The sequence below is a fragment of the Lithobates pipiens genome, unplaced genomic scaffold (assembly GCF_037356315.1).
Source record: "Lithobates pipiens isolate NorthernLeopardFrog02 unplaced genomic scaffold, aLitPip1_a1.2 Scaffold_13, whole genome shotgun sequence".
NCBI classification, from domain to species: Eukaryota; Metazoa; Chordata; class Amphibia; order Anura; family Ranidae; genus Lithobates; species Lithobates pipiens.
Window position 1 is genome coordinate 41,134,016 of NW_027507718.1, and position 22,567 is coordinate 41,156,582.

At 42.8% G+C, this 22,567-nt stretch overlaps 2 non-coding genes across 2 annotated transcripts; both read right to left on the reverse strand.

Annotated features, from left to right (window-relative positions):
- Positions 1 to 7,746: 7,746 nt before the first annotated feature.
- TRNAR-UCU (transfer RNA arginine (anticodon UCU)) lies at positions 7,747 to 7,831 on the reverse strand. The gene is given in 2 exon segments: positions 7,747 to 7,782; positions 7,795 to 7,831. It is a non-coding gene; the product is annotated as a tRNA-Arg (tRNA).
- Positions 7,832 to 19,456: 11,625 nt separating this feature from the next.
- Positions 19,457 to 19,541, reverse strand: TRNAR-UCU (transfer RNA arginine (anticodon UCU)). The gene is given in 2 exon segments: positions 19,457 to 19,492; positions 19,505 to 19,541. It is a non-coding gene; the product is annotated as a tRNA-Arg (tRNA).
- Between the last annotated feature and the right edge of the window lie 3,026 nt (positions 19,542 to 22,567).

The window sequence follows — 22,567 nt, forward strand, 5'->3', positions numbered from 1 at the left end:
TTTTTAGGGGGTAAATATGTATTATATATTTGGCCTGGATGTTTATTAGGGAATTAATTCGTTGACTGATTATGGTTCCCAGAATTGAAATTCCTAGGAGAGAAAGGTTGTACTAAATGCATATTTGGATTAGATGTATAATAACCCGAAGGGATGAAAGGGGGTATTACCTGCTCAGATATCTGTTCAGGCAATGGAAACGTGGAAGTCATAACGTCCGTTGGAACATTTAAGTTAATCTGTTCAGTAGTCTGAACAATTTTTTTTTGCCAATTAAAAACCAAACGGGTCTGGTAATCAGTGACATCTCGATTGTACTTTTTCTGTTTTTTTCAGTTTTTTTATTCTTTGATCTTTTTCTTCTTTCTCTAATAGAACTCTAAGGTTAGCCAATTTATTCATGGCCCAGTGGGAGGAGGATGTCGTCTATGCCCATGAGAGACCGGAGTTGGTCCTGTGGGCGAGGTATATAGACGACATCCTATGGAGGGGTGACAATCTGTCGCTTTCTAATTTTATAGCAGAATTGAATGCTAACGACCGTGGGATCTCACTTTCCTTTGAAATTAGTACTAATATGATACATTTCTTAGATTTAGAGATTTCTATCTTGAATAGACAACTGGTGTTGCGTACCCATTTCAAACCTACCGACCGGAATGGATTTATTCCGGTAGATAGCTGCCATCACCAGCAATGGTTGAAGTCTATTCCTAAAGGTCAATTTTTACGCCTACGGCGGAATTGCTCAAATATGGAGGACTATCGGTCACAATCAATGGTTCTGAGACAGAAGTTCCTAGAAAAAGGTTATAAACCAGAAACTCTTGATAGGGATATTGTAGCCGTACAACAAGTGGACAGAAAATCATGGCTGGTTCCTAAACAAAAAATTAGAGAAGCAGACCATTGGAAATGGTCCTTTTTTACTTCCTTTTCTGTTTAGTATTGAGAAATTACCAAAATATTAAATAGACATTGGAAGGTCTTACGTAACGATAAAATATTAGGACCATCTTTACCAGAACGAGCTGCAGTTATTTTTAGGGGAGCACGTTCAGTGAGGGGGGAATTGGCTCCTAATGTCATTGACCCACCTAGGAAGCCTGTTTTCTTTCCGGAGTGTAAGGGATATTTTCCTTGTAGAAGGTGCAATGTGTGCTCACACAATGTTTTGAAGCGGAAATCAGATTCTTTTATGTCCAGCACCACATCACGTGTGTATAACATGAGACATTTTGCTACCTGTGCCACGAAATATGTGGTGTATTTAATTACTTGCCTGTGTAAAATGCAGTATGTTGGTCGCACTAAGAGAGAGTTTTCGGTTCGCATTAATGAACACATTGCGAAGATTAAGAAAGGATGCGACAAACATACTGTACCCCGTCATTTTCTGGAGCATCATCAGAAAGACCCTAAAGGGACTATGTTCCAGATAATTGACAAGTTCACCCCCCATTGGAGAGGAGAACCACGGGTTAGAGGTATATCCCGTCTTGAGACCTACTGGATACATGAGTTGAGGTGCTACTCACCCCATGGTATGAACGTCGAATGGGACATTAATTGTTTCATCGACCGGGGGTGAGTGGCACCTCATTAGTCTCTATTTAGTTATCTTTGTATTTTTGTATTTTTATTTTTGTTTTCACCTTTATTTTTACTTTAACTTTATTCTATTTTCACCATTTTATTTTTCATTTTCTCTTTATTTTCATTGACATATATTTAGATTTTTATTGATTTTTATTATCATTTTCATTGTTATTTTCATTTTTATCATTTTCATTATATTTTTATATATATATATATTTTTTTTACATTCTTCTTTATTTTCATATTTATTTTCATATTTATTTTATTTTCAATTTTATTTTATTTTTATTTTCAGTTCTATTTTTATTTCTATTTTTATTTTTATTTTATTTTTTTTATTTTTTATTCTATTTTTATTTTTATTTTCATTGATTTTTTCATTTATTTTTCATTTGTATATTGATTTATATTTATTTTTATTTATATTTTTATTCATATTCTTATTTTATTTTTCTTTCAATTTCTATTTACACTCCTTATCACTCTCCATTCTCATTTCATTTCAATCTATTCTATTTACCCATTGATTCATTTGATTTCATATTGTAATGGTTCTCCACGGAGAGTGGACGTCAATTGTTTATTATCAGACGTCACTTCCTCCTTTCCTTAGGCATCAGGATAAGGCTTGGGGCACGGGGGGATATGGTGTCGCTGATTTGTCGGCGACGTCATTTCCGTCGACGAGATTTACACTAGAAGTCCCTGCGGATGTGACGTCGTTGGTTTTGTTTACCAGCGACGCCGTTTCCGCCCTAGAGATGGTAAAACGTCATTTCCGGAACCGGACGCGAGGCTTGGAACGCAAGCCGGCGTTCCGGCCCCCGTTAATAAGGATGCCCCCGGTATACGGGATGACTGCCTTCAGACATAAAAAGTTTTTTGGGGTGAGACGGGTACAGATGTCCGTCCAGAGCCACCCGAGGGATATGATGGCGCCGGTTAATTGATACACCGGCGTCATCACACAGATATACCAACACACTTCCTGCTTCCGGTTTCAGTTGGAACGCAGGAAGTACGATAATTTGAATCTATCTGAGCCTATAGTTGGTTATGTATGAGTGCTATACCAACGACAGGTACTGTGTGCCGTGCTGTGACTTTGGGCATGTAATTTGAGTATGCTGAGAAGCGTTCAGAGTCCTGTGTGTTCACGTTCTTAACATGGTGTGAGCATACATGGGGTTAACTTTGGGGGTGGAGTTTTCCCATGAGCCTTTGTTTTTCTAATTGAATATTCAGTCTATATATTGCAGCAATGTGGGGGAGTCAGGCTATGCCCCTGTTGAAGACTTTGAGGTCGAAACGCGTAGGGCTAGCAGTTGTCTGCTCCCCACATTGCTATTTTTTATGTATCACGTGATTTTATCATTTTAGTTTTGTTCATCGAAAAAAAAATTCAATAAACCATCATTGGTTGTATTTCACCATGCGAAGCGTATTCTATGCTCTATTTCCTTTATGGTGAACTTTTGCGGGACTTCTGGCATCAAGTTCGATCGCAGCGTTTGACACGGAAATCCCACTCACCTTTCCTATCCGCAGACCGCGAGGAACCCTGAGAGGAAAATATATCGGGTCGGTGTACTGGGGTGAGTGGCCGGAGCCCCCCCATAAGCTCGCAAGACACACTACTATAAGGTGGATGTGTCCAACCCATCTGGTAAGGGTACTTATTTTTTCTACTTGCTTATAATTGAGTTCCAAGAGTCGCCAAGGGCGGAGAACTTAGCAGGATAATTCACCCTGAATGCCATCTGCGGACTTGTAATTCAGCTTGAGACGCACCAGAGTGAATCATTTTTTGGGACTGTTCTCAAATACTTCATGAACTTTTGTATTCACTTGCTTGTATTGTCAGTTATATACATTATTTACTTCTTTCACCTATTTAAATAGGTGCCTTCTATTTATGTTATCTGAACTTGGTTTGTTTGTGTGCTAGCGGCTGGGCTGTGTTCTTCACAGAAATTTTGTAGTTTTATCACTTTTCCTTTCACTTGTTTTTGTTTGAATTAGCGCGGTGTTTTCCTTTTGTATTGCAGAGTATTGGCAGGGTAGTGCAGAGTACTGGCAGGGTATTGCAGAGTATTGGCAGGGTATTGCAGAGTATTGGCGTGTATTGCAGAGTTTCGGCAGGGTATTGCAGAGTATCGGCAGGGTATTGCAGAGTATTGACAGGGTATTGCAGAGTATTAGCAGGGTATTGGGTATTGCCGAGTATTGGCAGGGTATTGCAGAGTATTGGCAGGGTATTGGGTATTGCAGAGTATTGGCAGGGTATCGTAGATTTTTGGCAGGGTATTGGGTATTGCAGAGTATTGGCAGGGTATTGGGTATTGCAGAGTATTGGCAGGGTAGTGCAGAGTATTGGCAGGGTATTGCAGAGTATTGGCAGGGTATTGCAGAGTATTGGCAGGGTATTGCAGAGTATTTGGTAATGCAGAGTATTAGCAGGGTATTGCAGAGTATTGGGTAATGCAGAGTTTTGGGTAATGCAGAGTATTGGCAGGGTATGGCAGAGTATTGGCAGGGTATGGCAGAGCATTGGGTAATGCAGAGTATTGGCAGGGATTGGCAGAGGATTGGCAGAGTATTGCAGAGTATTGGCAGGGTATGGCAGAGTATTGCAGAGTACTGGCAGGGAATTAAGGGGTTCAATTTCGGTGAGCGGCGATGTGAGCACTGCAGATGCAGCCCACAGCGCTGCTGACACCGATCTCTTCCCCCTCCGCTGTACCGATCGGTACAGAGAGGGGGAGGGAGGAACCGGCGTCATAACATGACACCGGTTTGTTTACAAGTGATCCCTCTGTCATTTCACGGAGCGATCATGTGGTAAACGCCCGCGATGAGCGGCCGTTTACCGTGATCCATGATGCGGACCCGGCGGTCACGGATGCTCTCGAGTGCGTGCCCCAGGGGGCACGCGAGAGCTGAATTCTGGGAGGCCGTTAATTAACGGCCTCTCAGAGTTAGACGACCGCCATGAAGCCGTTAATCGGCTATGGGCCGGTTGTTAAGTGGTTAACAGGGACGTTTAATTAAAATTTTTGATGCAATGCTTTGCAGCAGGGCTCATTCCTGCACTACAACTAGAGTATATGGGAGAGGTTGCAGTGTTATGGCACCAGCACCAGTGCCTAAGGCCCAATTTTTCAGCCCCTGTTTAACAGGGGCATTTAATTACAATTTTTGATGCAATGCTTTGCTGCAGGGCTCATTCCTGCACTACAACTAGAGTATATGGGAGAGGTTGCAGTTTCGTGGCACCAGCACCAGTGCCTAAGGCCGAATTTTTCAGCCCCTGTTTAACAGGGGCATTTAATTAAAATTTTTGATGCAATGCTTTGCTGCAGGGCTCATTCCTGCACTACAACTAGAGTATATGGGAGAGGTTGCAGTGTTGTGGCACCAGCACCAGTGCCAGCAGCCCAATTTTTCAGCCCCTGTTTAACAGGGGCGTTTAATTACAATTTTTGGTGCAATGCTTTGCAGCAGGGCTCATTCCTGCACCACAACTAGATTATATGGGAGAGGTTGCAGTGTCGTGGCACCAGCACCAGTGCCTAAGGCCCAATTTTTCACCCCCTGTTTAACATGGGCGTTTAATTAAAATTTTTGGTGCAATGCTTTGCAGCAGGGCTCATTCCTGCACCACAACTAGAGTATATGGGAGAGGTTGCAGTATTGTGGCACCAGCACCAGTGCCTAAGGCCCAGTTTTTCAGCCCTGTTTAACAGGGGCGTTTAATTACAATTTTTAATGCAATGCTTTGCAGCAGGGCTCATTCCTGCACCACAACTAGAGTATATGGGAGAGGTTGCAGTGCCGTGGCACCAGCACCAGTGCCTAAGGCCCAATTTTTCAGCCCCTGTTTAACAGGGGCATGTAATTACAATTCTTGATATGATATTTCACAGCAGAACCCGTTCCTGTGCCCATCGAGAGTAACTGTGAAGACTTATAGTGTTGTGGCACCAGCACCACAACCACCAAAGGCCCAATTTTTCTACCACTGTTCAACAATGGCATGTAATTACAATTCTTGATATAATCGTTCACAGCAGGGCGCTCCAGCACCCACCAAGAGTCACTTTGAGGGCTTACAATGTTGTGGCAACACCAACACCTTGTTCCGCCATTTCTGCAGAACATATAGGGCAGGCCCCTACTTTCAAACATCCAACTTACAAACGTCTGCTACTTGCAAACGGAAGGAGACAACAGGAAGTGAGATGAAAAAAGACGGACGAAAAACAAATTATGCAGGGGTGATAACCCTTCCCTATGTTTTCCAAAAAGCTTAAAAATAGATATTTTGACTGGAGCTACACTTTAAAAATTTACCAGTTCAAAATTACAAACAGATTCTACTTAACACAACAAACCTACACAGACCCTGTCTTGTTTGCACCACCTGTATACTGCTGTTCTGAGTATATAGGGCCTAGGGACCCCATGTCTTTCCTTTTTTTAATAGGGGTACGGGGTTGCCCTTAATATCCGTACAAGACCCAAAGGGGCCGGTAATGGGCAGGGGGGGGGCTATCCATGCCATTTTTCTCAATGATTTTCATCCCTATTGCCAGAACCAGATATTACATTAAGACCGCAAGCAGTTTTAAATTACTTTTTTTACGTTAAATGTTATTTTGTGCAGGGACTGTTCTAAACACGGGAAACACGTGGAACTTCACAGGCATACTATAGACACCCCCCAGGCACGATATTTAAAGCAATATTTCACTTTTTATTCACTTTAATCGTCATTAAAATCAGTGCTCCCGCAAAAACGGCCATTTTTAAAAACATTTTAGGCATTGACCCATGTACCCTGGGGCAGGAGGCAGGTCCCCAAGCCCTTTTTAGGACAGTATCTTGCATATTAGCCATTAAAATTAGCACTTTTTATTTCAAACATTGGAGTCCCATAGATTCAGCGGGGTTTTAAAGTTCGCACAAATTTTCGGTCCATTCGAGGGTTCTGGTGCGAACTGAGCCGGGGGGGGGGGGGGGGTTGTTCGGCTCATCCCTACTTTATAGCATTAGAGCAGCATCACTATGTACACAGACTATATAAAATGGACTCTGGTGGAACTGGAACCCACAACCTTTGAATTACTACACCACCTAGAAGTCCAATGTGCTATCCATTGCGCCACAGAGCCCTCCCTGTGTGCATTTTTTCAGAGGACCTTGCCTGAGGAACTACTCAAGTCATAGAACATAAACACATCCCCATGCTGGCTGCCACTAAATAATAGGGATGAGCTCGAGTTCTGGTCCAGATACAGTTTAAGATTGAAATGTTGCTATTTGGCCTTAGCACTACATCTTTTTATCTTTAGGTGGGAACTGGAGGTTAAGTAGCAGTATTTGTGTTGTTGGAGAAAGGAAAAGCTCAGCTATTAGGTAATGGTGGGATAGCTTCCCTGAAGAGTTTCCAGGGATCAACTGAGGCATAGAGAGTTGGAAATAGCCATATAGATTGGAGTTTAAGTGGATGGGAGAGAACAAGGTAGTTTGTTTCATACTATCAGATAAGGTTGATGTTGTAGCTAGGGGCAGAGTTGTGGGTAGCTTTTTATGTTAGTATTTTGAATTTGATTTGTTGGGTGAACAGAAGCCAGGGAGAGATTGGCAGAGAGGTGTTGGCTGACACTTCTACTGGTAAATGGTTGGCAAGAGGGATAAGACTGGCAGCATCATATAAGAAAGACTGAAGGGACCATGGTCTGTTTAGAAGCAGGCCAAATAATAGGGAGTTGCAATAGTCAAGGCGAGACATATCAAGGGAGTGAAGTGGAAGTTTGGTGGTGTCATCGGCTAAGATGGGGCATTAGTTGGAAATTTTATTGAGGTGAAGTTAGCAAAATTTGGACAGTAAATGGTTGTGGGGCTGACACTGTAATAGGGAAGAGAACAATAGACTGCAGGTTAGCTTACCAATCCCCCTCTTTACTTTGAACTTCACAGGGTACCTCCAATTTTGCTAATATCAGCTCTCAAGATAAGCCTTAGACAGTAGGTGCCATCTTTAGCTTGTATGGCAAATTCACTTCACTACAGCTACCTTATTATTGGAATCCATTACTTTATAGCATTAGAGCAGCAGCACTATGAACACAGACTATATAAAACCGACTCTGGTGGGACTCGAACCCACGACCTTTGAATTACTACACCACCTAGAAGTCCAATGTGCTATCCATTGCGCCACAGAGCCCTCCCTGTCTATTTTTTTCAGAGGACCTTGCCTAAGGAACTACTCAAGTCATAGCACATAAAAACATCTTCATGCTGGCTGCCACTAAATAATAGGGATGAGCTCGAGTTTTGGTCCAGATACAGTTTAAGATTGAAATGTTGCTATTTGGCCTTCGCACTACATCTTTTGATCTTTAGGTGGGAACTGGAGGTTAAGTGCAGTAGTTGTGTTGTTGGAGAAAGGAAAAGCTCAGCTATTAGGTAATGGCGGGATAGCTTCCCTGAAGAGTTTCCAGGGATCAACTGAGGCATAGAGAGTTGGAAATAGCCATATAGATTGGAGTTTAAGAGGATGGGAGAGAACAAGGTAGTTTGTTTGATACTATCAGATAAGGTTGATGTTGTAGCTAGGGGCAGAGTTGTGGGTAACTTTTTATGTTAGTATTTTGAATTTGATTTGTTGGGTGAACGGAAGCCAGGGAGAGATTGGCTGAGAGGTGTTGGCTGACACTTCTACTGGTAAATGGTTGGTAAGAGGGATAAGACTGGCAGCAGGATATAAGAAAGACTGAAGGGACCATGGTCTGTTTAGAAGCAGGCCAAATAATAGGGAGTTGCAATAGTCAAGGCGAGACATATCAAGGGAGTGAAGTGGAAGTTTGGTGGTGTCATCGGCTAAGATAGGACATTGTTTGGAAATCTTACTGAGATGAAGTTAGCAAGATTTGGACAGTAAATGGTTGTGGGGCTGACACTGTAATAGGGAAGAGAACAATAGACTGCAGGTTAGCTTACCAATCCCCCTCTTTACTTTGAACTTCACAGGGTACCTCCAATTTTGCTAATATCAACTCTCAAGATAAACCTGAGACAGTAGGTGCCATCTTTAGCTTGTATGGCAAATCCACTTCACTACAGCTACGTTATTATTGGAATCCATTACTTTATAGCATTAGAGCAGCATCACTATAAACACAGACTATATAAAACCGACTGTGGTGGGACTCGAACCCACAACCTTTGAATTACTACAACACCTAAAAGTCCAATGCGCTAACCATGACGCCACAGAGCCCTCTCTACGTGTGTTTCAGAAGACCTTGCCTGAGGAACTACTCAAGTCATAGCACATAAACACATCCCCATGCTGGCTGCCACTAAATAATAGGGATGAGCTCGAGTTCTGGTCCAGATACAGTTTAAGATTGAAATGTTGCTATTTGGCCTTAGCACTACATCTTTTGATCTTTAGGTGGGAAATGAAGGTTAAGTAGCAGTATTTGTGTTGTTGGAGAAAGGAAAAGCTCAGCTATTAGGAAATGGCGGGATAGCTTCGCTGAAGAGTTTCCAGGGATCAACTGAGGCATAGAGAGTTGGAAATAGCCATTTAGATTGGAGTTTAAGAGGATGGGAGAGAACAAGGTAGTTTGTTTGATACTATCAGATAAGGTTGATGTTGTAGCTAGGGGCAGAGTTGTGGGTAGCTTTTTATGTTAGTATTTTGAATTTGATTTGTTGGGTGAACAGAAGCCAGGGACAGATTGGCAGAGAGGTGTTGGCTGACACTTCTATTGGTAAATGGTTGGTAAGAGGGATAAGACTGGCAGCAGCATATAAGAAAGACTGAAGGGACCATGGTCTGTTTAGAAGCAGGCCAAATAATAGGGAGTTGCAATAGTCAAGGCGAGACATATCAAGGGAGTGAAGTGGAAGTTTGTTGGTGTCATCGGCTAAGACGGGGCATTGTTTGGAAATCTTATTGAGGAGAAGTTAGCAAAATTTGGACAGTAAATGGTTGTGGGGCTGACACTGTAATAGGGAAGAGAACAATAAACTGCAGGTTTGCTTATCAATCCCCTTCTTTACTTTGAACTTCACAAGGTACCTCCAATTTTGCTAATATAAACTCTCAAGATAAGCCTGAGACAGTAGGTGCCATCTTTAGCTTGTATGGCAAATTCACTTCACTACAGCTACCTTATTATTGCAATCCATTACTTTATAGCATTAGAGCAGCATCACTATAAACACAGACTATATAAAACCGACTCTGCTGGGACTCGAACCCACAACCTTTGAATTACTACAACACCTAAAAGTCCAATGCGCTAACCATGACGCCACAGAGCCCTCTCTACGTGTGTTTCAGAAGACCTTGCCTGAGGAACTACTCAAGTCATAGCACATAAACACATCCCCATGCTGGCTGCCACTAAATAATCGGGATGAGCTCGAGTTCTGGTCCAGATACAGTTTAAGATTGAAATGTTTCTATTTGGCCTTAGCACTACATCTTTTGATCTTTAGATGGGAACTGGAGGTTAAGTAGCAGTATTTGTGTTGTTGGAGAAAGGAAAAGCTCAGCTATTAGATAATGGCGGGATAGCTTCTCTGAAGAGTTTCCAGAGATCAACTGAGGCATAGAGAGTTGGAAATAGCCATTTAGATTGGAATTTAAGAGGATGGGAGAGAACAAGGTAGTTTGTTTGATACTATCAGATAAGGTTGATGTTGTAGCTAGGGGCAGAGTTGTGGGTAGCTTTTTATGTTAGTATTTTGAATTTGATTTGTTGGGTGAACAGAAGCCAGGGACAGATTGGCAGAGAGGTGTTGGCTGACACTTCTACTGGTACATGGTTGGTAAGAGGGATAAGACTGGCAGCAGCATATAAGAAAGACTGAAGGGACCATGGTCTGTTTAGAAGCAGGCCAAATAATAGGGAGTTGCAATAGTCAAGGCGAGACATATCAAGGGAGTGAAGTGGAAGTTTGGTGGTGTCATCGGCTAAGATAGGACATTGTTTGGAAATCTTACTGAGATGAAGTTAGCAAGATTTGGACAGTAAATGGTTGTGGGGCTGACACTGTAATAGGGAAGAGAACAATAAACTGCAGGTTAGCTTACCAATCCCCCTCTTTACTTTGAACTTCACAGGGTACCTCCAATTTTGCTAATATCAACTCTCAAGATAAGCCTGAGACAGTAGGTGCCATCTTTAGCTTGTATGGCTAATTCACTTCACTACAGCTACCTTATTATTGCAATCCATTACTTTATAGCATTAGAGCAGCATCACTATAAACACAGACTATATAAAACCGACTCTGGTGGGACTCGAACTAACAACCTTTGAATTATTACACCACCTAGAAGTCCAATGTGCTATCCATTGCGCCACAGAGCCCTCCCTGTGTGTCTTTTCAGAGGACCTTGCCTGAGGAACTACTCAAGTCATAGCACATAAACACATCCCCATGCTGGCTGCCACTAAATAATAGGGATGAGCTCGAGTTCTGGTCCAGATACAGTTTAAGATTGAAATGTTTCTATTTGGCCTTAGCACTACATCTTTTGATCTTTAGGTGGGAACTGGAGGTTAAGTAGCAGTATTTGTGTTGTTGGAGAAAGGAAAAGCTCAGCTATTAGGTACTGGCGGGATAGCTTCCCTGAAGAGTTTCCAGGGATCAACTGAGGCATAGAGAGTTGGAAATAGCCATATAGATTGGAGTTTAAGAGGATGGGAGAGAACAAGGTAGTTTGTTTGATACTATCAGATAAGGTTGATGTTGTAGCTAGGGGCAGAGTTGTGGGTAGCTTTTTATGTTAGTATTTTGAATTTGATTTGTTGGGTGAACAGAAGCCAGGGACAGATTGGCAGAGAGGTGTTGGCTGACACTTCTACTGGTAAATGGTTGGTAAGAGGGATAAGACTGGCAGCAGCATATAAGAAAGACTGAAGGGACCATGGTCTGTTTAGAAGGAGGCCAAATAATAGGGAGTTGCAATAGTCAAGGCGAGACATATCAAGGGAGTGAAGTGGAAGTTTGTTGGTGTTATCGGCTAAGACGGGGCATTGTTTGGAAATCTTATTGAGGTGAAGTTAGCAAAATTTGGACAGTAAATGGTTGTGGGGCTGACACTGTAATAGGGAAGAGAACAATAAACTGCAGGTTTGGCTTCCAATCCCCCTCTTTACTTTGAACTTCACAGGGTACCTCCAAGCCATCTTTAGCTTGTATGGCAAATTCACTTCACTACAGCTACCTTATTATTGGATTCCATTACTTTATAGCAGGGGTCTCAAACTGGCGGCCCTCCAGCTGTTGCGGAACTACAAGTCCCAGCATGCCTTTGCCTATGGGAGCCATGCTTGTAACTGTCAGTCTTGCAATGCCTCATGGGAATTGTAGTTCCGCAACAGCTGGAGGGCCACCAGTTTGAGACCCCTGCTTTATAGCATTAGAGCAGCATCACTATGAACACAGACTATATAAAACAGACTCTGGTTGGACTTGAACCCACAACCTTTGAATTAATACACCACATAGAAGTCCAGCATGCTATCCGTTGCACCACAGAGCCTTCCCTACGTGTGCTTTCAGAGGACCTTGCCTGAGGAACTACTCAAGTCATAGCACATAAACACATCCCCATGCTGGCTGCCACTAAATAATAGGGATGAACTCAAGTTCTGGTCCAGATACAGTTAAAGATTGAAATGTTGCTATTTGGCCTTAGCACTACATCTTTTGATCTTTAGGTGGGAACTGGAGGTTAAGTAGCAGTATTTGTGTTGTTGGAGAAAAGAAAAGCTCAGCTATTAGGTAATGGCGGGATAGATTCCCTGAAGAGTTTCCAGGGATTAACTGAGGCATAGAGAGTGGGATATAGCCATATAGATTGGAGTAAGGAATTTAAGAGGATGGGAGAGAACAAGGTAGTTTGTTTGATACTATCAGATAAGGTTGATGTTGTAGCTAGGGGCAGAGTTGTGGGTAGATTTTTATGTTAGTATTTTGAATTTGATTTGTTGGGTGAACAGAAGCCAGGGAGAGATTGGCAGAGAGGTGTTGGCTGACACTTCTACTGGTAAATGGTTGGTAAGAGGGATAAGACTGGCAGCAGCATATAAGAAAGACTGAAGGGACCATGGTCTGTTTAGAAGCAGGCCAAATAATAGGGAGTTGCAATAGTCAAGGCGAGACATATCAAGGGAGTGAAGTGGAAGTTTGTTGGTGTCATCGGCTAAGACGGGGCATTGTTTGGAAATCTTATTGAGGAGAAGTTAGCAAAATTTGGACAGTAAATGGTTGTGGGGCTGACACTGTAATAGGGAAGAGAACAATAAACTGCAGGTTTGCTTATCAATCCCCTTCTTTACTTTGAACTTCACAAGGTACCTCCAATTTTGCTAATATAAACTCTCAAGATAAGCCTGAGACAGTAGGTGCCATCTTTAGCTTGTATGGCAAATTCACTTCACTACAGCTACCTTATTATTGCAATCCATTACTTTATAGCATTAGAGCAGCATCACTATAAACACAGACTATATAAAACTGACTCTGGTGGGACTCGAACCCACAACCTTTGAATTACTACAACACCTAAAAGTCCAATGCGCTAACCATGACGCCACAGAGCCCTCTCTACGTGTGTTCAGAAGACCTTGCCTGAGGAACTACTCAAGTCATAGCACATAAACACATCCCCATGCTGGCTGCCACTAAATAATAGGGATGAGCTCGAGTTCTGGTCCAGATACAGTTTAAGATTGAAATGTTTCTATTTGGCCTTAGCACTACATCTTTTGATCTTTAGGTGGGAACTGGAGGTTAAGTAGCAGTATTTGTGTTGTTGGAGAAAGGAAAAGCTCAGCTATTAGGTAATGGCGGGATAGCTTCTCTGAAGAGTTTCCAGGGATCAACTGAGGCATAGAGAGTTGGAAATAGCCATTTAGATTGGAATTTAAGAGGATGGGAGAGAACAAGGTAGTTTGTTTGATACTATCAGATAAGGTTGATGTTGTAGCTAGGGGCAGAGTTGTGGGTAGCTTTTTATGTTAGTATTTTGAATTTGATTTGTTGGGTGAACAGAAGCCAGGGACAGATTGGCAGAGAGGTGTTGGCTGACACTTCTACTGGTAAATGGTTGGTAAGAGGGATAAGACTGGCAGCAGCATATAAGAAAGACTGAAGGGACCATGGTCTGTTTAGAAGCAGGCCAAATAATAGGGAGTTGCAATAGTCAAGGCGAGACATATCAAGGGAGTGAAGTGGAAGTTTGGTGGTGTCATCGGCTAAGATAGGACATTGTTTGGAAATCTTACTGAGATGAAGTTAGCAAGATTTGGACAGTAAATGGTTGTGGGGCTGACACTGTAATAGGGAAGAGAACAATAGACTGCAGGTTAGCTTACCAATCCCCCTCTTTACTTTGAACTTCACAGGGTACCTCCAATTTTGCTAATATCAACTCTCAAGATAAACCTGAGACAGTAGGTGCCATCTTTAGCTTGTATGGCAAATCCACTTCACTACAGCTACGTTATTATTGGAATCCATTACTTTATAGCATTAGAGCAGCATCACTATAAACACAGACTATATAAAACCGACTGTGGTGGGACTCGAACCCACAACCTTTGAATTACTACAACACCTAAAAGTCCAATGCGCTAACCATGACGCCACAGAGCCCTCTCTACGTGTGTTTCAGAAGACCTTGCCTGAGGAACTACTCAAGTCATAGCACATAAACACATCCCCATGCTGGCTGCCACTAAATAATAGGGATGAGCTCGAGTTCTGGTCCAGATACAGTTTAAGATTGAAATGTTGCTATTTGGCCTTAGCACTACATCTTTTGATCTTTAGGTGGGAACTGGAGGTTAAGTAGCAGTATTTGTGTTGTTGGAGAAAGGAAAAGCTCAGCTATTAGGTAATGGCGGGATAGCTTCCCTGAAGAGTTTCCAGGGATCAACTGAGGCATAGAGAGTTGGAAATAGCCATATAGATTGGAGTAAGGAATTTAAGAGGATGGGAGAGAACAAGGTAGTTTGTTTCATACTATGAGATAAGGTTGATGTTGTGGCTAGGAGCAGAGTTTTTGGGTAGCTTTTTATGTTAGTATTTTGAATTTGATTTGTTGGGTGAACAGAAGCCAGGGACAGATTGGCAGAGAGGTGTTGGCTGACACTTCTACTGGTAAATGGTTGGTAAGAGGGATAAGACTGGCAGCAGCATATAAGAAAGACTGAAGGGACCATGGTCTGTTTAGAAGCAGGCCAAATAATAGGGAGTTGCAATAGTCAAGGCGAGACATATCAAGGGAGTGAAGTGGAAGTTTGGTGGTGTCATCGGCTAAGATAGGACATTGTTTGGAAATCTTACTGAGATGAAGTTAGCAAGATTTGGACAGTAAATGGTTGTGGGGCTGACACTGTAATAGGGAAGAGAACAATAAACTGCAGGTTAGCTTACCAATCCCCCTCTTTACTTTGAACTTCACAGGGTACCTCCAATTTTGCTAATATCAACTCTCAAGATAAGCCTGAGACAGTAGGTGCCATCTTTAGCTTGTATGGCTAATTCACTTCACTACAGCTACCTTATTATTGCAATCCATTACTTTATAGCATTAGAGCAGCATCACTGTAAACACAGACTATATAAAACCGACTCTGGTGGGACTCGAACCTACAACCTTTGAATTACTACAACACCTAAAAGTCCAATGCGCTAACCATGACGCCACAGAGCCCTCTCTACGTGTGTTTCAGAAGACCTTGCCTGAGGAACTACTCAAGTCATAGCACATAAACACATCCCCATGCTGGCTGCCACTAAATAATAGGGATGAGCTCGAGTTCTGGTCCAGATACAGTTTAAGATTGAAATGTTTCTATTTGGCCTTAGCACTACATCTTTTGATCTTTAGGTGGGAACTGGAGGTTAAGTAGCAGTATTTGTGTTGTTGGAGAAAGGAAAAGCTCAGCTATTAGGTAATGGCGGGATAGCTTCTCTGAAGAGTTTCCAGGGATCAACTGAGGCATAGAGAGTTGGAAATAGCCATTTAGATTGGAATTTAAGAGGATGGGAGAGAACAAGGTAGTTTGTTTGATACTATCAGATAAGGTTGATGTTGTAGCTAGGGGCAGAGTTGTGGGTAGCTTTTTATGTTAGTATTTTGAATTTGATTTGTTGGGTGAACAGAAGCCAGGGACAGATTGGCAGAGAGGTGTTGGCTGACACTTCTACTGGTAAATGGTTGGTAAGAGGGATAAGACTGGCAGCAGCATATAAGAAAGACTGAAGGGACCATGGTCTGTTTAGAAGCAGGCCAAATAATAGGGAGTTGCAATAGTCAAGGCGAGACATATCAAGGGAGTGAAGTGGAAGTTTGGTGGTGTCATCGGCTAAGATAGGACATTGTTTGGAAATCTTACTGAGATGAAGTTAGCAAGATTTGGACAGTAAATGGTTGTGGGGCTGACACTGTAATAGGGAAGAGAACAATAAACTGCAGGTTAGCTTACCAATCCCCCTCTTTACTTTGAACTTCACAGGGTACCTCCAATTTTGCTAATATCAACTCTCAAGATAAGCCTGAGACAGTAGGTGCCATCTTTAGCTTGTATGGCTAATTCACTTCACTACAGCTACCTTATTATTGCAATCCATTACTTTATAGCATTAGAGCAGCATCACTGTAAACACAGACTATATAAAACCGACTCTGGTGGGACTCGAACCTACAACCTTTGAATTACTACAACACCTAAAAGTCCAATGCGCTAACCATGACGCCACAGAGCCCTCTCTACGTGTGTTTCAGAAGACCTTGCCTGAGGAACTACTCAAGTCATAGCACATAAACACATCCCCATGCTGGCTGCCACTAAATAATAGGGATGAGCTCGAGTTCTGGTCCAGATACAGTTTAAGATTGAAATGTTTCTATTTGGCCTTAGCACTACATCTTTTGATCTTTAGGTGGGAACTGGAGGTTAAGTAGCAGTATTTGTGTTGCTGGAGAAAGGAAAAGCTCAGCTATTAGGTAATGGCGGGATAGCTTCTCTGAAGAGTTTCCAGGGATCAACTGAGGCATAGAGAGTTGGAAATAGCCATTTAGATTGGAATTTAAGAGGATGGGAGAGAACAAGGTAGTTTGTTTGATACTATCAGATAAGGTTGATGTTGTAGCTAGGGGCAGAGTTGTGGGTAGCTTTTTATGTTAGTATTTTGAATTTGATTTGTTGGGTGAACAGAAGCCAGGGACAGATTGGCAGAGAGGTGTTGGCTGACACTTCTACTGGTAAATGGTTGGTAAGAGGGATAAGACTGGCAGCAGCATATAAGAAAGACTGAAGGGACCATGGTCTGTTTAGAAGCAGGCCAAATAATAGGGAGTTGCAATAGTCAAGGCGAGACATATCAAGGGAGTGAAGTGGAAGTTTGGTGGTGTCATCGGCTAAGATAGGACATTGTTTGGAAATCTTACTGAGATGAAGTTAGCAAGATTTGGACAGTAAATGGTTGTGGGGCTGACACTGTAATAGGGAAGAGAACAATAGACTGCAGGTTAGCTTACCAATCCCCCTCTTTACTTTGAACTTCACAGGGTACCTCCAATTTTGCTAATATCAACTCTCAAGATAAACCTGAGACAGTAGGTGCCATCTTTAGCTTGTATGGCAAATCCACTTCACTACAGCTACGTTATTATTGGAATCCATTACTTTATAGCATTAGAGCAGCATCACTATAAACACAGACTATATAAAACCGACTGTGGTGGGACTCGAACCCACAACCTTTGAATTACTACAACACCTAAAAGTCCAATGCGCTAACCATGACGCCACAGAGCCCTCTCTACATGTGTTTCAGAAGACCTTGCCTGAGGAACTACTCAAGTCATAGCACATAAACACATCCCCATGCTGGCTGCCACTAAATAATAGGGATGAGCTCGAGTTCTGGTCCAGATACAGTTTAAGATTGAAATGTTGCTATTTGGCCTTAGCACTACATCTTTTGATCTTTAGGTGGGAACTGGAGGTTAAGTAGCAGTATTTGTGTTGTTGGAGAAAGGAAAAGCTCAGCTATTAGGTAATGGCGGGATAGCTTCCCTGAAGAGTTTCCAGGGATCAACTGAGGCATAGAGAGTTGGAAATAGCCATATAGATTGGAGTAAGGAATTTAAGAGGATGGGAGAGAACAAGGTAGTTTGTTTCATACTATGAGATAAGGTTGATGTTGTGGCTAGGAGCAGAGTTTTTGGGTAGCTTTTTATGTTAGTATTTTGAATTTGATTTGTTGGGTGAACAGAAGCCAGGGACAGATTGGCAGAGAGGTGTTGGCTGACACTTCTACTGGTAAATGGTTGGTAAGAGGGATAAGACTGGCAGCAGCATATAAGAAAGACTGAAGGGACCATGGTCTGTTTAGAAGCAGGCCAAATAATAGGGAGTTGCAATAGTCAAGGCGAGACATATCAAGGGAGTGAAGTGGAAGTTTGTTGGTGTTATCGGCTAAGATGGGGCATTGTTTGGAAATCTTATTGAGGTGAAGTTAGCAAAATTTGGACAGTAAATGGTTGTGGGGCTGACACTGTAATAGGGAAGAGAACAATAAACTGCAGGTTTGGCTTCCAATCCCCCTCTTTACTTTGAACTTCACAGGGTACCTCCAAGCCATCTTTAGCTTGTATGGCAAATTCACTTCACTACAGCTACCTTATTATTGGATTCCATTACTTTATAGCATTAGAGCAGCATCACTATGAACACAGACTATATAAAACAGACTCTGGTTGGACTTGAACCCACAACCTTTGAATTAATACACCACATAGAAGTCCAACATGCTATCCGTTGCACCACAGAGCCTTCCCTACGTGTGCTTTCAGAGGACCTTGCCTGAGGAACTACTCAAGTCATAGCACATAAACACATCCCCATGCTGGCTGCCACTAAATAATAGGGATGAGCTCGAGTTCTGGTCCAGATACAGTTTAAGATTGAAATGTTGCTATTTGGCCTTAGCACTACATCTTTTGATCTTTAGGTGGGAACTGGAGGTTAAGTAGCAGTATTTGTGTTGTTGGAGAAAGGAAAAGCTCAGCTATTAGGTACTGGCGGGATAGCTTCCCTGAAGAGTTTCCAGGGATCAACTGAGGCATAGAGAGTTGGAAATAGCCATATAGATTGGAGTTTAAGAGGATGGGAGAGAACAAGGTAGTTTGTTTGATACTATCAGATAAGGTTGATGTTGTAGCTAAGGGCAGAGTTGTAGGTAGCTTTTTATGTTAGTATTTTGAATTTGATTTGTTGGGTGAACAGAAGCCAGGGAGAGATTGGCAGAGAGGTGTTGGCTGACACTTCTACAGGTAAATGGTTGGTAAGAGGGATAAGACTGGCAGCAGCATATAAGAAAGACTGAAGGGACCATGGTCTGTTTAGAAGCAGGCCAAATAATAGGGAGTTGCAATAGTCAAAGCGAGACATATCAAGGGAGTGAAGTGGAAGTTTGTTGGTGTTATCGGCTAAGATGGGGCATTGTTTGGAAATCTTATTGAGGTGAAGTTAGCAAAATTTGGACAGTAAATGGTTGTGGGGCTGACACTGTAATAGGGAAGAGAACAATAAACTGCAGGTTTGCTTCCCAATCCCCTTCTTTACTTTGAACTTCACAGGGTACCTCCAATTTTGCTAATATAAACTCTCAAGATAAGCCTGAGACAGTAGGTGCCATCTTTAGCTTGTATGGCAAATTCACTTCACTACAGCTACCTTATTATTGCAATCCATTACTTTATAGCATTAGAGCAACATCACTATAAACACAGACTATATAAAACCGACTCTGGTGGGACTCGAACCCACAACCTTTGAATTACTACACCACCTAGAAGTCCAATGCGCTATCCATTGTGCCACAGAGCCCTCCCTGCGAGATTTTTTTCAGAGGACCTTGCCTGAGGAACTACTCAAGTCATAGCACATAAACACATCCCCATGCTGGCTGCCACTAAATAATAGGGATGAACTCAAGTTCTGGTCCAGATACAGTTTAACCACTTTCAGACCGGACCATTTTGCTGGTAAATGACCAGAGGTCTTTTTACACTTTGGCACTGCGCTGCTTTAACTGGTAATTGCGCGGTCATGCAATGTTGTACCCAAACAAAATTTGCGTCCTTTTCTTCCCACAAATAGAGCTTTCTTTTGATGGTATTTGATTGCCTCTGCGATTTTTATTTTTTGCGATATAAACGTAAAAAGACCGCAAATTTTGAAAAAAAATGATATTTTCTACTTTTTGTTATTAGAAAAATCCAATAAACTCAATTTTAGTCATACATTTAGGCCAAAATGTATTCAGCCACATGTCTTTGGTAAAAAAAAAGTCAATAATTGTATATTTATTGGTTTGCGCAAAATTTGTCACATCTACAAACTAAGGTACGTTTTCTGGAATTTACACAGCTTTTAGTTTACGACTGCCTATCTCATTTCTTGAGGTGCTAAATTGGCAGGGCAGTACAAACCCCCCCAAATGACCCCATTTTGGAAAGTAGACCCCCTAAGGAAATTGATAAGAGGCATGTTGAGCCCATTGAATATTTTATTTTTTTGCCTCAAGCGATTGAATAATGACAAAAAAAATTTTTTTTTTTTTTTTACACAAAGTTGTCACTAAATGATATATTGCTCACACATGCTATGGGCATATGTGAAATGACACCCCAAAATAAATTCTGCTGCTTCTCCTGAGTACGGGGATACCACATATGTGGGACTTTTTGGGAGCCTAGCCGCGTACGGGGCCCCGAAAACCAAGCACCGCCTTCAGGCTTTCTAAGGGCGTAAATTTTTGAGTTCACTTCTCACTACCTATTACAGTTTTGAAGGCCATAAAATGCCAAGATGGCACAAAACCCCCACAAATGACCCCATTTTAGAAAGTAGACACCCCAAGCTATTTGCTGAGAGGCATGTTGAGTTCATGGAATATTTTATATTTTGCCACAAGTTACGGGAAAATTACAAACTTTTTTTTTTTTATTTTTTTTTTCACAAAGTTGTCACTAAATGATATATTGCTCATGCATGCCATGGGCATATGTGAAATGACACCCCAAAATAAATTCTGCTGCTTCTCCTGAGTACGGGGATACCACATATGTGGGACTTTTTGGGAGCCTAGCCGCGTACGGGGCCCCGAAAACCAAGCACCGCCTTCAGGCTTTCTAAGGGCGTTACAGTTTTGAAGGCCATAAAATGCCAAGATGGCACAAACCCCCCCCAAATGACCCCATTTTGGAAAGTAGACACCCCTAAATTTAGGGGTACACTAGTGAGACTAGGTAATAAATGGCGGGTGCCCTGAAACTATAAAAAAATAACTAACCAACCAGCTTCACCTGTAACAGTTATATGGTGATCACTGGTGAAAGGGTTAACTAGGGGGCAATCAGGGGGCTTTATGCGGTAGTATATGGGGGTCCCTGGCGCTATAAAAAGCTGCGGCGAACCTAAATACCTACCTGCCTAACTAGCGTCACCTGTGACACTAATACAGCGATCAGAAAAACGATCGCTTATTAGGCTGGGTTCACACTGGAGCGATGCGGGAACGCCACGAATGCGCGGCGGGTTCCCGCATCGCATGCCTCCCGGCGGCAGTTCACACTGCCCTATGCGAACTGCTGGGAGTGTCAGTGAAATGTTAATGACACCCCCAGATCAGTTCGCATATCGCAGTGCGATATGCAAACTTGGATCGCATGGTGTGAACACCCATGCGATCCGATTCTGCTGCGGACCAAAAAAAGGGTCCCGTGCGAGTTTGCGGCGGGTGCGACACGAATTCAGCCATACTATCTGTATAGCTGAACTCGAATCGCACAGAGATCGGATGTGATTTGCACTGCAGTGCGGTGCGAATCACATCCGTTCTCATAAACCGCTGCAATGTGAACCCAGCCTTAGTGACACTGGCGACGGGGGGTGATCACGGGGTTAAACCTTTATTGGGGGGGTTAGGGGGGTACCTTAGAACTAAAGGGGGCTAACCCTAACTGCCCTAACAGTTATTAGTCACAAATGACACCCGCCGGGTGATCAGGGGGTTAAACCTTTATTAGGTAATAAATGGCGGGTGCCCTGAAACTATAAAAAAATAACTAACCAACCAGCGTCACCTGTAACAGTTATATGGTGATCACTGGTGAAAGGGTTAACTAGGGGGCAATCAGGGGGCTTTATGCGGTAGTATATGGGGGTCCCTGGCGCTATAAAAAGCTGCGGCGAACCTAAATACCTACCTGCCTAACTAGCGTCACCTGTGACACTAATACGGCGATCAGAAAAATGATCGCTTATTAGGCTGGGTTCACACTGGAGCGATGCGGAAACGCCGCGAATCCGCGGCGGGTTCCCGCATCGCATGCCTCCCGGCGGCAGTTCACACTGCCCTATGCGGACTGCTGGGAGTGTCAGTGAAATGTTACTGACACCCCCAGATCAGTTCGCATATCGCAGTGCGATCTGCAAACTCGGATCGCATGGTGTGAACACCCATGCGATCCGATTCTGCTGCGGGCCAAAAAAAGGGTCCCGTGCGAATTTGCGGCGGGTGCGGCGGGTGTGGCGGGTGCGGCGAATGGCTGAACTCGAATCGCACAGAGATCGGATGTGATTTGCACTGCAGTGCGGTGCGAATCACATTCGTTCTCATAAACCGCTGCAATGTGAACCCAGCCTTAGTGACACTGGCGACGGGGGGTGATCACGGGGTTAAACCTTTATTGGGGGGGTTAGGGGGGTACATTAGAACTAAAGGGGGCTAACCCTAACTGCCCTAACAGTTATTACAGTCACAAATGACACCAATGCAAAAAAAAAAAAAAAAAAAAAAAAAATGACATTGGTGTCACTGTGACTGGGGGGCAGGGGTAATTGGGGGG